This window comes from Stenella coeruleoalba (assembly GCF_951394435.1).
Source record: "Stenella coeruleoalba genome assembly, chromosome: 10".
NCBI classification, from domain to species: domain Eukaryota; kingdom Metazoa; phylum Chordata; class Mammalia; order Artiodactyla; family Delphinidae; genus Stenella; species Stenella coeruleoalba.
Window position 1 is genome coordinate 35,002,996 of NC_137156.1, and position 15,195 is coordinate 35,018,190.

The 15,195-nt window shown below is 46.2% G+C and overlaps 1 protein-coding gene across 1 annotated transcript in view; it reads right to left on the reverse strand.

The window, feature by feature from the left end:
- Positions 1–2,422: 2,422 nt before the first annotated feature.
- Positions 2,423–15,195, reverse strand: part of LOC307192486 (adenylate cyclase type 10-like) — a 73,164-nt gene continuing 60,391 nt past the window's right edge. The window contains exons 33-35 of the mRNA XM_079933411.1: positions 6,449–6,639; positions 5,595–5,669; positions 2,423–2,771 (exon numbers count right to left, since the gene is read on the reverse strand). The gene's annotated coding sequence lies outside the window, so the exon portion shown is untranslated. The remainder of the gene's footprint in view (positions 2,772–5,594; positions 5,670–6,448; positions 6,640–15,195) is intronic.

A 15,195-nucleotide genomic window follows, 5' to 3' on the forward strand; every position in this document is an offset into this window, starting at 1 on the left:
GCTCTCTCCCCCAGTTCCCACACCCAGGCTCCGGGTCTGGGCTCCTGAAGAGAACAGGGGGCCCTTGAGAGTCCACTGGAGGGGAGGCCATGGCTCAGAGAAGGGGGGGTGTCACCTTCCCTCTGGGGACTCATTGTCTCCTGAGAAGAGAGGACCCACTGGTGACACAGCAAAGACAACTCAGAGCTGACCAGAGCCTGGAGGACTGCCTGGGCTGGGAGGGGCAGGGAGGATGGAGCTAAGGAGCCTGGGCCAGGGGCCCAATGGCCGGGGGCATCTTCCCCTGCCTCACTGGCTCGTGCCTCAGAGTTGGCTTCTTCTGCAGCGAAGGCTGAAGAATATGGACTGCATTCCTCCCCTAGGGAGGGGTATCCACCAGCCTGGAGCCACTGGAATGAGAGACTGCGGGGAGATGTGGCCTGCCCACCCTTGGCCTTGGGACACAGCCCTCCCAGGTGGGAGATCAAATGTCATAGTCAGGGGAGTGACACAGCTGGGGCCTTGGTGGGCAGCCAGCCTGCAGGTGCCACTCCAGGATGGAAGTGGGGAGGGAGGAAGGGGCAGGGGGCAATCCTGGGGGACAGCAGGGAGGCAGCCCCTCTTTCCTATGTCCAGGAGAAGGCACTAGAGGGGAGACTCAGACTGAGGAACTGACAGACCTGGTGCCAGGACGTGCACGCGCGCACACACACACACACACACACACAGTGATAACCGTCCTCCTGACCCTGGTGTGTAACTAGGACGGTGTTTATTCTCCACCCTAAAACCACACGCTGGCAGCCCTGCGCCGGCTGAGGCGGGATGTTGGTGGGTGCAGAGGCTCAGGACCGGGACCCAGGGATGCCACCTGTCACTGTGGGACCCTGTGCAAGTCACTAACCGTATTGGGCCTCATTTTTCCTCTCTTGTGAAAGGGGACACTAATTCCTACCTCTCAAGACTGTTTTCAGGATAAAATGAATTAACATGAACCTCATACACTGAGTAAAAGCCTCGTGCTGCTTGGTCCTCCAGTTCTTTTCCAGGTCTGATGCTTGTCACATTCTACTTTTAAAACCATCGGATCCTATTTCTCTGTTTTGTACTTGACGGGAAGGGGCTAGGGAGGGTGTAGGGGGACATGGTCTGGGCCCAGGCAGAGGCCTTTGTTACCTGATGTCATGCCGGGTAGCTGTTAGGTGGACCGACCATCCTTATTTGCCCAGGATGAGGGGCTCCTGGAACCAGGCACACCTCCCACCCGTGGAGCCTGCTCCCATGTGAATCCATGGTAAGGAAGGACACAGGGTGCTGAGAAGGAGGTGCAGACTCCGTACCCAGCTTCCTAGCTCTTATGGGCCAGGGTGGCCTCTTTGGACCTCCAGGCTCCAGGACATTTTACTCAAACCCTGGCCCCTCACATGCTCCTTCTGTTTGCCCTTCTCCCCGGAGCTCCAGGGGTATCCAGACCCCCGGCAGATCCAGGGCAGGCAGGTGCAGGGCAGGGGTGGGCGTCAGGCCAGAGCTGCTATTGCCTTTGGTGGACAAGACGAGGAGTCTTCCTGAGCAATGGACTGAGACTACGGGACATACCTGCGAAGGGCTTCCTGTTGTGGCCAAGGGAAGGAACAAATACAGGAAGCCCAGCACCCATGGGATGTTCACTCTGTGAGCCCTGATCTGATCCCACAGGACACACGTGTTCTTGCTGTGAGGCCAGCAGGCAAGCCTGAGGTTCACAGTCCCAATGGCTGCAAATGTGCTTTTCACTCTGCATCACCCTGCGTGGGTGGACGCCGCTCTGTGCAGCCCGGCTCCTCCTTCGGGCTGATGGGCTTCTTGCCCCTGTGCTGGGAGTAGTGAAGGCGGAAGGCAGCCTCACGCCTGGGGCAGACCCTTCCCAGGGCAGCCCCCCGACCCCCACTGATTGACGCAGGTGGTCTGAAGCCCCGGCACCCCCTGCCACCTTGGCAAGTTCTGAAAAGTATCCCATCTCCAGAATGGCTCCCAAAGTGACCTGAGCTTCCTGTGGCCCAAGGCAGCCTGACTTCTCCTGTCTGTCCTGCTTCCCCTGCCCTTCTCTTCCCCAGCCTGGTCCCCGAGCACTTTAAACTTCCTGGTACTAATCGCTGCCTCGGAGTCTGCTACCCACAAGCCCAATCTGCCCCTCTGCTTGTTTACAGGGTTGATTCTTTTCTTTGTTGTTTCTCTATTAACCATAAACGGCCTGTGACAATCGTTTCTCTGTAGCTCATATAAAGACAATTTTAAAAAATGTGTTTGATTAGTGTGGCCTTTCAGCAAACACTATGGAGTGACTACGGCAGGCTGGGAGCTGGGGCACAGGGATGACCTGAGGGGCAGAGATCCTTTCTCCTCCTCTCCCTCCCCCTCCTTCTGCACCCATCTCCCCCTTCCCCTCCCCTCTGATGTTCCTGCCCCCAGCTTTGTTCTCTCCCACCCTTGCCAGGGACCCTCCCTGCACCTCCATTCCTGGAAATGACTCTCCATCTCCCTTCCCCTCTTCCCTCAGTCCCCGCGGAACTTCCCAATTCCCAGGCAGGCCTGGGCGGGAAGTCTCTGACCCCTGGAGACCTTGCAAGTGTCCCCTAACTCTGTCATTCACCTTCAGCCCCTGCTTTTCTTCGGTGGGGAGGAGAAAGTTGAGGCTTGAGAGGAAGTGGTAGGAGAGAAGGGAGAAGGAAGGAGGAAAGATAGGTTCTTAATTTGTTACCAAGTCCAAGCTCGTACTTCTTGCCACACGACAGGCCAATCCATGGAGAGACAAGCTGCTGGGACAAGGAATAGCGATTTCATTTGGAAAGCCAGCAGACAGAGAAGATGGTGGACTAGTGACTCGAAGAACCATCCTAGCCCAGTTAGAATTCAGGCTTGCTTTATACTAAAAGGGGAGGGGATGTGGCTGGTGGCTGCAAACTTCTTGGTGCCAGCCAGACCCTGGAGGGGATGTGATAATCCTTTGTTCCTGTAGCTGTCTACGCAGGTCAGGTCACCATGTTCCTGTAAATCTCCAACAAGACAAATGTGGTTCTCTGTTGTGCAACTTTGATCTCTATATGAATGGAAAAGTGTTATACCTTTAAAGGTCAGAGCCTTGAGAATGGGCTATTATGTATATTTCAGGCTATAAACAACATTCTTAACTCCAAGCAAAAGCAATAGAATCCAAGGGTGAAACTAAAAGAAACAGATCCGATATGGGGTCAGATTTGCTCTTCAGTATTACAATTTCACCATGGTTTCCTCCTGGGCTTTTATGGCTTCCTCCACCCCAGAGGGAGTGAGACAGGCTGACGGGGAAGAGGCTGGGCACAAGAGAGCCAGAGTCCCCTGGAGTCTCTATCTAGTCTCAGATGTAGCACCTGCAGCTGAGGGTCCCACCTATAGGCCAAGGTCTCCCCCTCTTCTCCAGGCAGGCTTCAGTGGATGGGCTGAATCCCCTGGCTCTGGGTTTTTCCCCTCAGGGGCTTCGCTGCTCCCTTGCTTTCCTTCCCCCAACCCAACTCAAGAAGAGGGCCCGTGGCCTGGGAGGCCACATACCTGCTGCCACCTGTCCTGCTGGTGCTCTTGGCCTCAGATGAGGGGCAGGCAAGGAGGGCAGAGGGATCAGGGCAAGAGGAGGGGGAGATGGCTAAATGAGATAGGTATGAAGGGGGCTCTGGGGAGGAGAGGGCAGGGACAGGGTGGCATTGTGGCCAGAGGCCGGCTCTGGGGCTCATTCTGAGTGTAGACACAAAGAGGGTGGCTCCCTGCAGGGGGGAAGCCCTCATCTCACAGCCCTGCAGTGGTGGTTGGCGGGGCTCCCTGACCTGAGGGAACAGAGGCCAGAGTTGCTGTGTAAACTAGAGGACAGGACAACTCCGTGCAATGCTGGTATCCACCCCAGCAAGGCTTAAAGATGAAAACCCACACAGGGAAATATCAGCACATAGTTGTACTGTATTAACCACGTTCCAGGCTCTGGACAAGCCCCAGTAGCTTTGATTCTCTAGCCAGGATGACCTCAGCTTGGGCTTCTTCATCATGGCTGAACTCAGAGGGTTCTATTGGTGTGGAATCTACGAGTCTTCCAGGAACTCTGGTCTCAGAACCATCTGTCTGGTATATCCCAGGGTGAGTTCCTTTCCTCCTTTTGTGTGCCTCTCAGACTTCCTGAATCACAAGATGTTAGGGCTGGAAAGGACCCTAAAAATCACTTCCTTCAACCGTTTCATAGCTGAACACTAGGGCCCCTTCCCCAAGGTCTTTGGTTGGTCAGGGGCAGAACCAGCATAGAACTCAGGCCTGCTAGCTTTCCCGTCACACGCATTTCTCTGACCCTTTTTGTTGCTGCCAGCAGGACTCCTCCATTGACGTGTGATGACTGCAGAGCTTCCTCAAGCTTGAACAAGACTGGCTTACTGGTCCATTCCCAGGCATCCCTACCCCGACCCTGACCCCCACCTTTCTCTCAAAGGGCTGTGCTCGAGATGGGTCACAGGTAACTGGGTGAGGGTCAAGAAATGTGGACACAGGAGACAGCCAGGTAGCGAGGCAGACATGAGGCCCTGGGGGTGGAGCTGAGAGGCATAGCAGCCGAGGCCTCAGAGGGCCTGAACTTGCCCCTGATAGTAAGAGACCTTACCTGTCAGAGTGGGAACTTTGGGGTCATCCCTAACCAAGGCCCTCAGTATTCCTCTTGCAAACTTCAGAGTTGCAAAGCATCCCCTGCATTCTCTGCAATGGTCAGGGCTTGAGTGACACCTTCCCAGACTCCTGCCCTATGGGAGCCTGTCCAGCGGTTTGGATGCCTGAGGACCCAGATCGGTGGCTGAGTCATTCACTGCCCAAGCCTTGGCTCGTTCCCTTCTCCATGTAGGGCATGGGGCTAGGCTCCGGGAGGGGAATCAAAAACCTTGAGACCCCATCCTCAGCTGGAGGAGCCCACAGCCCAGCCAGGGAGACAGACAAGTAAATTAAGGACTATGATGCAGGGTGGTAGGTAACATCATAGAAGCATGTTGGGTGGAGGTCCAGTGAAGAGAGGAACAGGTTGATGGAGAAAGCCACGGTTTGGACTCTCCTGGGGGACTCCCCAGAGAAGGTGACACCACCTGGGCCTTGTTGGTTGAGCAGGAATTTATCCAGGGGAGACAACACAGGTTGGGAGGGTGGAGGGAGCCATTAAACGTTGAAAGTGTATGACATGTTCAAATGAAAACAGAAGAGACTATAGAACACATTCAATATACAAGTGACAGTGTGATGCCTAATCTAAAATTGTGGCACGTCACAGTGAAGGAAATCCAACACTACTGAGCATGATACCTCCATTCATCTGCAGGGCCATGTGTGGCCTCTGCTTACCCAGGCCTGGGGGCTAGAAGTGGGGAGCCCTGGAGTGTGGGGCAAATAGATAGGAGTGCTCCCCTCCCTGTCACCTCCTCCAGCTTCAACACTGCTCACCACCAGGAGCACCAGGAGGACCACTGCTGCCATCAGCCCTGTCATTGACAGGCACTGTCCCCTCACCCCTGTCCTCTCAGCCCTTCATTTCCTCCCACACACTGCTGACTGCCAAATGCCTCCAACTACCACATTCCCACAGATACCTGGCTCTTGGGATGAAATGGAGTCAGACAGTTCACTTCCGGTCACTTCACCTCTTTGAGCCTCAGTTTTCTCACCTGCAAAATGGGACCAATAACATTCCCACTTTCATCTGGGTTCTTACCTTTGGCACTGTGACAGTTGGATATTATTCTGAACAGTTCTTTGTTGTGAGGGCGCATCCTGTACATTGTGGGATATTTAGCAGCATCCCTGGCCTCTACCCGTTCGACAGCAATAGCACAAATACCCCCAGACTGCACAGTTGTGGCAACCAAAAATGTCTCCAGACATTGGCAAGTTCGTCTTGTGGGACACAACCTCCCCCAGCTGGGAACCACCATTTTACAGGGTTGTTGTGAAGATTAAATGAGATCATGGACTCAGAGGGCCCAGTGCCAGGCATGGGATCAGGGCTGCTTCTTTCTCCTCCTTCCCATTCCAGCCCTTCTCTATCTTTCAATACAAGCAGGGGAGCTATCCCGGATCTGCAGGGGTCTAGGGAAAGGGCACACTCTGTGGTTACTACCACCCATGGCCGGATTTCTTCTCTAACCCCGCCTGATGGTTTCCAGGTGGAGGATGACAGCGGAGGTGGCACAAGTGAGAGCCACTCACCCCGCCTTCCTCCTGGAGGAAGGTCTCATCCTTACACACCTGCCCACCGGACCTCAGACCACCCTCCCTTCTCCTCTCCAACCCCTCACTCCATTTCTGGCCATGACACAGGTCCTATGAGCAAGGCTGACATCTCATTATGGCTGAGGGCAAGCAAGGTCCTGTCTAACAAAAACATTCCCAAACGAGCTGTCTGAGCAGGAGGCAGTGAGATCGCAGCAGAGGCTGCGTGACTCACTGGGATTTTGCCCAGGGGGCTCTAGCATCTGGTTGGCAGCTGGATTCGATGACCTTTTATATCACCCTGGAGAAGTGATGAATCTGCAGTTCCAAGTAATCTTTCCCATGATGTGGCAGGACATCACCCTTCTGCCCACATGGCCTGGAGTTCCCAGAGTTCTGAGTCATTCCTTGGGGGCACTTCTGTCTCTGTGTGTGACCATAGAAAAAAGAATAGGTGAACATACATCAAAATATCACTACGATTATCTCTGGGCAATGGGATTAGAGGAGGGAAGGAAAATTCCACTCAATAAAATGAAGGACTGGCTCTGGAGCCAGATTACGTGGATCTAAATCTAACTTCTACCTTATATGAGCTGTGTGATCCTGGGTAAGTTATTTAATTTCTCTGGATCCCAGTTACCTGGAACAATAATATTACCTACCTGATGGGTAATAAGGTAACACATGTAAAGTATGTGTTTGCCTAGCACATAGTAAGCACTCAATAACTGTTAGTGTGTTTTAAGTGGTGGGATTATGGACAACTTTTACCTTTTTAGAGTGAATTTTCATATATTTTTCTGATAAAGATTAACTGAATATAGTTTTTAAAAGATTTTATAAATGCTGAATACATTTTACATAGTTATTCTTGTAATAGCCATAATCTCCCTTTAAAGCTGGGCACCACCTAAGTGTGGCAGCTGATCCTGGAGGAAATTGCTTGTGGTTTGAAGGTATGATGTTTCAACTGCACAAGAAGTATTTACCAAGTAACTGTTGATATCATTTGCTCTATGTCATCTACTTAGTAAGCACGATTAAATCTTGAGTCTTATAATTTCAATACTAGGTCTTTAAAAATTATCTAATTTTTCTAAATTGAGACTTTAAAAATTCTGCTAAAAATTTTTTTTCGAAACAAGCAAATTTCACAGCAACTAATTTGTCTTTAGGACTATTTTTGCTTTCTACTCTAATTAAGGCACAAATTATTGCTCTAGAACTCCTGTGAATGTCTCGAAATTTAGAGTAATTTTAAAAGGGTCTCATGGCCAGATAATGTTAGGAAGGGCTGATGCTAGATGCACATTGGTCTCAAGATTTATTTCCTTGTTGATCCCTGATTGCCCAACACACTCTGGGTGTAGAGGGAAGGACTTGTGACCTAGCTTAGACCAGGGCATCACAGGGAAATAGTGCCACCGTGTGGGGTCCAGTCTGTGCTAGAGGTGGAAATCAGCCCCTCCCTGGAGAAATATTTTCCTTCTTTTCAGAAAGGCTGCAATTCTCTAATAATTCTCTTTCATTGTTAAGGCATTATGCATCCGACTATGGCAATACCAATTTCAGCCGGCAGATCTCTGTGGTCAAAGCCTGGCCTGATTTCTACCCTGATGGGCATTCTGACTTCTCAACTCGATCTTGGACCAGAAGCCCATGTGCCTTTCTGGATGAGATGGCCAGATATGTCCCAGACTTTCTCTGATGACTCATTTGAGGGCCTTACTTCACTCCCCAAACCCAGGTATGAACCTTCTAGAATCCAGCCACTACAGATTTTACAATATCAACATCACTTCCACATCTAGCAACAAAGAGGAACTGCCTCTTGTTTATTGCATCTCCCTAGCAACTGGCATGGTGCTTGGCATATGGTAGGTGCTTGGAAAATATTTGTAGAATAAATGAATGTGCCCCTGAGAAGAGTGCTCCAGCCTCTCCCATTCCCTTCTATAAGAGGGAAAGGAATGTCAAGAGGAGGGGGCATTTGAAGGCCAAGTTTCCTTCCAGGAACAAATGGCTTACACAAAAGGGCTGAATTATCAATCATTTTAACAGGGTTCTTTACAGAGGAGTGGGCAAGGATAAGGGAACCAGTAAGGGAAGGGATCGTGATGCATCCAAAGACCGGGAGCTGTTAACACCCCCACACTTGAAAGAGCAAGGAGAAAGAACTGTGTTATTGGAACTGAGTGAGCACCAGAGCCATGGAAGAGGGACCACCAATAAGAGCTGTAGCTACAGAGGAAAGCAGCCCCTGTTTAAACCACGGCAGATGAGGAGGGAGTAGGAGGAAGTAAAGACCCCAACTTATTTCTCCTCCTGGCCTCCAAACCCTTGCCAATATCTTCCCTTGACTCGACCCATCAGTAAGCCAGTAAGCTGGGAGCCTGGGTGATGCAGTCCAGAGGGGGTCAGTCTCCTTGGGACAGAGCAGGACTAAGCAGAAAGAACATGGGTTGGTGGAGGGGGCAGGAGAGGAGAATAACCAGCACAGTGGTCAAGGATGTCAAAGGCAGCAGAAAAGCCAAGAAGGGGAGGACTGGGAGGAGGCCACTTGTGACTTCTAAGGATCAGATTCAAAGGCATGAACAGCAAAGCCATCTCTAAAATTTTTTTTAAATAACAGAAATACAAGATAGAGAAGCAAGAAGGACTATAATTCTGCAGCCTGTGGAAGAAGAATCACATTCACAGAAAGAGAGACAAAATGAAAAGGCAGAGGACTTTGTACCAGATGAAGGAACAAGATAAAACCCCAGAAAAACAATTAAATGAAGTGGAGATAGGCAACCTTCCAGAAAAGAATTCAGAATAATGATAGTGAAGGTGATCCAGGACCTCGGAAAAAGAATAGAGGCAAAGATCAAGAAGACGCAAGAGGGCTTTCCTGGTGGCACAGTGGTTGAGAGTCCGCCTGCCGATGCAGGGGACATGGGTTCTTGCCCCAGTCCGGGAAGATCCCGCATGCCGCGGAGTGGCTGGGCCCGTGAGCCATGGCCGCTGAGCTTGCGCGTCCAGAGCCTGTGCTCCACAACAGGAGAGGCCACAACAGTGAGAGGCTCATGTACCACAAAAAAGAAAAAAAAAAAAAAAAAGAAGATGCAAGAAATGTTCAATGAAGACCTAGAAGAATTAAAGAACAAACACCTAGAAGAATTAAAGAACAAACAAACAGAGATGAACAACACGATAACCGAAATGAAAAATACACTAGAAGGAATCAATAGCAGAATAACTGAGGCAGAAGAACAGATAAATGACCTGGAAGACAGAATGGTGGAATTCACTGCCATGGAAAAGAATAAAGAAAAAAGAATGAAAAGAATTGAAGACAGCCTAAAGACCTCTGGGACAACATTAAACCCTACAACATTCGCATTATAAGGGGTCCCAGAAGGAGAAGAGAGAGAGAAAGGACCCGAGAAAATATTGAAGTGATTATAGTCGAAAACTTCCCTAACATGGGAAAGGAAATAGCCACCCAAGTCCAGGAAGCACAGAGAGTTCCAGGCAGGATAAACCCAAGGAGAAACATGCCAAGACACATAGTAATCAAACTGACAAAAATTAAAGACAAAGAAAAATTATTAAAAGCAACAAGGGAAAAATGACAAATAATATACAAGGGAACTCCCATATGGTTAACAGTTGATTTCTCAGCAGAAACTCTACAAGCCAGAAAGGAGTCGCATGATATTTTTAAAGTGATGAAAGGGAAGAATCTACAACAAAGATTACCTGGCAAGGATCTCATTCAGATTCGACAGAGAAATCAAAAGCTTTAGAGACAAGCAAAAGCTAAGAGAATTCAGCACCACCAAACCAGCTCTACAACAAATGCTAAAGGAACTTCTCTAAGTGGGAAACAGAGAAGGAAAGGACCTACAAAAACAAACCCATAACAATTAAGAAAATGGTAATAGGAACATACATATCGATAATCACCTTAAATGTGAATGGATTAAATGCTCCAACCAAAAGACACAGGCTCTCTGAATGGATACAAAAACAAGACCCATATATATGCTGTCTACAAGAGACCCACTTCAGACCTAGGGACACATACAGACTGAAAGTGAGGGGATGGAAAAAGATATTCCATGCAAATGGAAATCAAAAGAAAGCTGGAGTAGCAATATTCATATCAGATAAAATAGGCTTTAAAATAAAGAATGTTACAAGAGACAAGAAAGGACACTACATAATTATCAAGGGATCAATCCAAGAAGATATAAAAATTATAAATATATATGCACCCAACATAGGAGCACCTCAATACATAAGGCAACTGCTAATAGCTATAAAAGAGGAAATCAACAGTAACACAATAATAGTGGGGGACTTTAATATCTCACTTACACCAATGGACAGATCATCCAGACAGAAAATTAATGAGGAAACACAAGCTTTAAATGACACAATAGACCAGATAGATTTAATTGGTATTTATAGGACATTCCATCCAAAACCAGCAGATTACACTTTCCTCTCAAGTGCGCACGGAATATTCTCCAGGATAGATCACATCTTGGGTCACAAATCAAGCCTCGGTAAATTTAAGAAAACTGAAATCATATCAAGCATCTTTTCTGACCACAACGCTATGAGATTGGAAATCAATCACCGGGAAAAAAAGGTAAAAAACACAAACACATGGAGGCTAAACAATATGTTACTAAACAACCAAGAGATAACTGAAGAAATCAGAGGATATCAAAAATTACCTAGAGACAAATTACAATGAAAACACGACGATCCAAAACCTATGGGATGCAGCAAGAGCAGTTCTAAGAGGGAAGTTTATAGGAATATAAGCCTACCTAAGAAATAAGAAAAATCTCAAAGAAACAATCTAAACTTACACCTAAAGGAACTAGACAAAGAAGAACAAACAAACCCCAAAGTTAGTAAAAGGAAAGAAATCATAAAGATCAGAGCAGAAATAAATCAAATAGAAACAAAGAAAACAATAGCAAAGATCAATAAAACTAAAAGCTGGTTCTTTGAGAAGAAAAACAAAATTGATAAACTTTTAGCCAGATGCATCAAGAAAAAGAGGGAGAGGACTCAAATCAATAAAATTAGAAATGAAAAAGGAGAAGTTACAACAGACACGGCAGAAATACAAAGCATCCTAAGAGACTACTATAAGGAACTCTATGCCAATAAAATGGACAACCTGGAAGAAATGGACAAATTCTTAGAAAGGTATAACCCTCCAAGACTGAACAAGGAAGAAATAGAAAATATGAACAGACCAATCACAAATAATGAAATTGAAACTGTGATTAAAAATCTTCCAACAAACAAAAGTCCAGGACCAGATGGCTTCACAGGTGAATTCTATCAAACATTTAGAGAAGAGCTAACACCCATCCTTCTCAAACTCTTCCAAAAAATTGCAGAGGAAGGAACACTCCCAAACTCATTCTATGAGGCCACCATCACCCTGATACCAAAACCAGACAAAGATACTACAAAAAAAGAAAATTACAGACCAATATCACTGATGAATATAGATGCAAAACTCCTCAACAAAATACTAGCAAACAGAAATCCAACAACACATTAAAAGGATCATACACCATGATCAAGTGGGATTTATCCCAGGGATGCAAGGATTCTTTAATATACGCAAATCAATCAATGTGATACACCATATTAACAAATTGAAGAAGAAAAACCATATGATTATCTCAATAGATACAGAAAAAGCTTTTGACAAAATTCAACACCCATTTTTGATGAAAAACTCTCCAGAAAGTGGGCATAGAGGGAACCTACCTCAACATAATAAAGGCCATATAGGACAAACCCACAGCAAACATCATTCTCAACGGTGAAAAACTGAAAGCATTTCCTCTCAGATCAGGAACAAGACAAGGGTGTCCACTCTTGCCACTATTATTCAACATAGTTCTGGAAGTTTTAGCCACAGCAATCAGAGAAGAAAAAGAAACAAAAGGAATACAAATTGGAAAAGAAGAAATAAAACTGTCACTGTTTGCAGATGACATGATCCTATACATAGAGAAACCTAAAGATGCCACCAGAAAACTACTAGAGCTAATCAATGAATCTGGTAAAGTTTCAGGATACAAAATTAATGCACAGATATTTCTTGCATTCCTATACACTAATGATGAAAAATATGAAAGAGAAATTAAGGAAACATTCCCATTTACCATGGCAACAAAAAGAATAAAATACCTAGGAATAAACCTACCTAGGGAGACAAAAGACCTGTATGCAGAAAATTATAAGACACTGATGAAAGAAATTAAAGATGATACCAACAGATGGAGAGATATACCATGTTCTTGGATTGGAAGAATCAATATTGTGAAAATGACTATACTACCCAAAGCAATCTATAGATTCACTGCAATCCCTATCAAATTACCAATGGCATTTTTTACAGAACTCAAACAAAAAGTCTTAAAATTTGTATGGAGACACAAAAGATCCCGAATAGCCAAAGCAGTCTTGAGGGAAAAGAACAGAGCTGGAGGAATCAGACTCCCTGACTTCAGACTATACTACAGAACTACAGTAATAAGACTATATGCTACTAGCACAAAAACAGAAATATAGATCAATGGAACAGGATAGAAAGCCCAGAGATAAACCCATGTACCTATGGTCAACTAATCTATGACAAAGGAGGCAAGGATATACAATGCAGAAAAGACAGTCTCTTCAATAAGTGGTGCTGGGAAACTGGACAGCTACATGTAAAAGAATGAAATCAGAACACGCCCTAACATCATACACAAAAATAAACTCCAAATGGATTAGAGAACTAAATGTAAGACTGGACACTATAAAACTCTTAGAGGAAAACATAGGAAGAACATTCCTTGACATAAATCACAGCAAGATCTTTTTTGATCCACTTCCTAGAGTAATGGAAATAAAAACAAAAATAAACGAATGGGACCTAATAAAACTTAAAAGCTTTTGCACAGCAAAGGAAACCATAAACAAGACAAAAAGACAACCCTCAGAAGGGGAGAAAATATTTGCAAATGAAGCAATGGACAAAGGATTAATCTCCAAAATATACAAGCAGTTCATGGAGCTCAATATCAAAAAACAAACAACCCAGTCAAAAAATGGGCGGAAGACCTAAATAGACATTTCTCCAAAGAAGACATACAGATTGCCAAAAAGCACATGAAAAGCTGCTCAACATCACTAATTATTAGAGAAATGCAAATCAAAACTACAATGAGGTATCACCTCACACCAGTTAGAATGGGCATCATCAGAAAATCTACAAACAATAAATGCTGGATAGAGTGTGGAGAAAAGGGAATTCTCTTGCACTGTAGGTAGGAATGTAAATTGATACAGCCACTATGGAGAACAGTATGGAGGTTCCTTAAAAAACTAAAAATAGAATTACCATATGACACAGCAATCCCACTACTGGGCATACACCCAGTGAAAACCATAATTCAAAAAGACACATGCACCTCAGTGTTCATTGCAGCACTATTTACAATAGCCAGGTCATGGAAGCCACCTAAATGCCCATCGACAGACGAATGGATAAAGAAGATGTGGTACATATATACAATGGAATATTACTCAGCCATAAGAAGGAACGAAACTGGGTCATTTGTGGAGATGTGGATGGATCCAGAGACTGTCATACAGAGTGAAGTAAGTCAGAAAGAGAAAAACAAATTCCCTATATGCGGAAACTAGAAAAATGGTACAGATGAACTGGTCTGCAGGGCAGAAACAGAGACATAGATGTAGAGAACAAATGTATGGACACTAACGGGGGGAAGCGGCGGGGCATGGTGGTGGGATGAACTGGGAGATTGGGATTGACATGTATACACTGATGTGTATAAAGTGGATGACTAATAAGAACCTACTGTAAAAAAATAAATAAAATAAAATTCAAAAAAAAATACAAGATAATAAAAGAACACCAATTGAAGGGGCAGCAGAGACAAACGAGGGGTTTTCAGGACAGGTGAGACTGTGCCCATGTGAACATGGAGGAAAAAATGGCTCTAGGGGTGGGAGGGCGGTAGAACTTAAAGATACTGGAAGAGAGAGGACATAGGTGAGAAAGCAAGTTCCTGGGGATTGTCAAAGGCAGGGAGGGGGGAGAGAGAGACAGAAAGAGAGAGAGAGAGAGAGAGAGAGGGGAGAGAGAGAGAGAGAGAGAGAGAGAGAGAGAGAGAGAGAGAGAGAGAGAGAGAGAGAGAGAGCAGTCATCTTGGGAAAGGAAAATGGAAATCTGGGATGGACATAGACAGGAGGAAGAAAGAAAGAATTTAGAGAAAAATATATTGAAGAGGGAGGAAAATAATGCCAGCTACTTTTTTTGAGCACTTGACAATGTGGCATACACATTTACATACCCAGATAGTGAAGCCAACTGGAGAGTTAGGAAACCTGCCCAATAGCTAGTAAATAACAGAGCTGGGCTTACTCACCATAAGAAGCAGAGCCTGTGTGCTTAACCCCTACTCTGTAGTTTCAATTTCTGTCCCACTCAGCCTACCAATCCTACACTCTGCCCCATGCTCAGGCTAGACATCTTCCCCTGCCCCTGCCAGATCTGGATGACTCCTGATCCAATCAAGTGGCAGGTGAGATTCCCTACACCTATGATGCCTTTCACCAGGTTCAGTGCCTGGGTCCCTTCTTCTAAGCTCTGGTGTTCTCAACCAGATCTTCCCTTTGGCTGGACATCCTGCCTCACTATGGCCCCTGGACAGGGGTTGAGATCTTTAGCTTAGAAAATATATCTTAATAATGGGAGAATGGCCTCAGCTGGAAGTGGCGGAGAGTGACAATGCAAATACAAAGAGAGAGGTGGGAGCACGTCAAGTCTGTGAGGGATCAGAAGTGAGAGAGAGTTTGGGGGTGGAAGGCAGGGGTTTGGATCCAGGAAGATGAGATCGAGCAAAAGCAGGACGGGACCAAAGAGGGAAGTGGGAAAAGGAA